Genomic DNA, 2,530 nt, shown 5'->3' with positions numbered 1-2,530 from the left:
CGACTATTCATGTATAAGATGTCTGACATTCAACATTTTATTAAAATTGATGAATCTATTAGCCATAAAATTGAATTTTGTCTAATGAGGTAGTATTTTAATAAAACAACAGCCGAAATGAGAGATTAAACTCCAGCCTCAAAGGAGGGATTATGTACCAAATATAGCTTAATATTTCACTTATGAGTTTGGCATGTCAAATAGAACATTAAACTTCCAATCTTATGTCCAATAGGTTCGTGAATGTAAATAAATATTGCATAGGTCAATGACTTATGAGCACAACATAATTGAATGCATGAGAACTTATTAGACATAAAATCAAATGTTTAGGAATTAATTATTTTTAATCTTTTAAAGTTTAGATACTTATTAAATACAAGAATCAAGAATGAAAGTTAGAGACCTAGTAGACACTTTTTAGAGATTAAGGCACTATTTGACACAAACTTGGAGATATTTGTAATTTAACCTTTAAACTTCTAAAGTAAGCAGCTTATGTTTCAGAAGTCTACCTGTAGTCAGCTTTTGTCATATCTTATGCAAGCTGAAACACGGGTCAATAAAGGAGTGAAAGATAATAAACTTCTCCCTAAAGGAAACAGAGAACAAAAATTTAGAACATCTAAGCCAAATTTAAAATAAACTGGATCAAATAGCCAAAGAGAAACTCTAGTTCTTTCTTCACCTTAAACTCATTTGAAATATGAAAATATACAACAACCACTTGGGGAAGGGGAGGGGGGTTTAAAATGGTGGAAATAACAAACTACAGGTTAAACGCAAAACATGTAACTGCTCAGTCAAAAAAGACTCCCCCACATGATTCGGTACACGAGATGATTTCATGTTTCTCTAGCCTATAACTTTATCTTCCTAATAAACAGCAACTGCAAGAACTTTAGAGATATCATGAAGTAAAAATGTGCTTCAGTGCACTGATACAAGCAAAAATGCCACAAGCAAAAATGCCACATTTCTGCCATTCATGGAATGATTGTAAAGACATAATCGAACTTGCAGATATTGATAATACTCTCAAATTTTAAAACAGAACGACATACCAGTAAGCTCTCCAACACCTGAAATGTTAACTTATTCTGAATCTGATGAGTCTGATCTCGTACTTTGTCGTACACTTCTCATGGTTTGTGCATTAGATTTTGAAGCATTTATGGATGATTCACCTTCATGGAAGATGACTTGACATTTTGCCAATCTATCTTCCAATTCCTCTGTGCTGAATTCGTTAGTTCCACCAAGCTCATCAAATCCTACCTGATGGATTCACATGAGAGAAAGGTAATGTTAATAAAAACAACCATAATTCAGTAATCAATGGTGTATTATCATAATGGACATACCACATAGTCATCTACTTTTGCATTCTTGATTAGAGCAAGGGTTGGAAGAACAACGATTTTCAACTTCTAAGTCAGAAATGGACTTTTCTCAACGTTAATTTTTACAAAACGTGTCTCAATATGTTGCTTTGCCAAAATGCTCAAGTGCTTGTCCATAACCTGTAATTTGTGTGAAAATACATTGTTCACCATTAGAACTCCCCAACTTCTCTGTCAAATATTTGTTTCCGCAATAGTAGAAACCCAGCAGAAAAAAAAAACCTTAAGATTCACTCCTAAACGTCCGCACAACATACAAATAAAAACCATTAATCAGTGCCCTTCAAACTTCAAGCATAAAAATTTAAGCAACAAAAAAACAGATAATAATATGCGTTAAACATTTGGAAAGCTACTACTCAGATTGAAATATGGAGTGGGAACAAAGAAAATTTCACCTTTGAATGGATCTAACCCAGAGATCGAAGAATGAAATAGATCTGAGTTGGAAGAATAAGGATCTGAGCCACAATGACCGACTGGGCTACGACGAAAGGGACCTGAGCTACAATGATTGACTTGTACCTTTGATGGCTCGACTTCAACTGAATGGACGACTGGGCTTGTACCTTCAACAACTGAACGAACGGTTGGGCTTCGACGGAATGGATGGTGGATCTCCTAGAAGAAGACGACTAGATCTACTATACTACGTGTGAAGAACGACAAATCTTCCACGACTAGATCTAAGATCATTTTTGTCTTGATGAGATGATCTTCCACAGCAAATCTTCCACGGCAAATCATTAACGTAACCTCAAATCTTCCACGACAAGATTTGAGAGTGCGGCGTGGGACGGCAGTCGATGAGATGGTGTCGAGTAGGAACGGCGAGCGGCGGGGCGAGGTGCAGTGATTGGTAATGGGAGGGAGGAGGTGGCTGATGAGGAAAATTGGGTTTAGAAAATAAATGAAAAAAAAGGGGGGGGGGATGTGAAGCGGGAAATGAAAAAATGGGGGGGAATGGGTTTTTTTTAAAAAGAAAAAAAAGAAAAGTGGATCTTTAATGTCGCTTTTAAACCGACATTAAAGGTATACCTACAATGTCAATTTAAAACCGACATTAAAGATCTGCTTTTTTAAGAAAAACAAAACAGACATTATACATCCGGTTTCACTTTTTCCAA

General features: G+C 35.8%; 1 long non-coding RNA gene across 1 annotated transcript; it reads right to left on the bottom strand.

Annotated features, from left to right (window-relative positions):
• Positions 1–656: 656 nt before the first annotated feature.
• Positions 657–2,266, bottom strand: LOC150035180 (uncharacterized). The gene is made up of 3 exons (XR_016530819.1): positions 1,802–2,266; positions 1,365–1,523; positions 657–1,278 (listed from the first exon to the last, which is right to left on the bottom strand). It is a non-coding gene; the product is annotated as an uncharacterized LOC150035180 (long non-coding RNA).
• Between the last annotated feature and the right edge of the window lie 264 nt (positions 2,267–2,530).

Source organism: Benincasa hispida, chromosome 7 (genome assembly GCF_027475165.1).
Source record: "Benincasa hispida cultivar pf3 chromosome 7, pf3_genome.v1.1, whole genome shotgun sequence".
Classification (NCBI taxonomy): domain Eukaryota; kingdom Viridiplantae; phylum Streptophyta; class Magnoliopsida; order Cucurbitales; family Cucurbitaceae; genus Benincasa; species Benincasa hispida.
The sequence above is the reverse complement of the archived record's forward strand: the minus strand, read 5'-3'. Positions and strand labels throughout refer to the sequence as shown.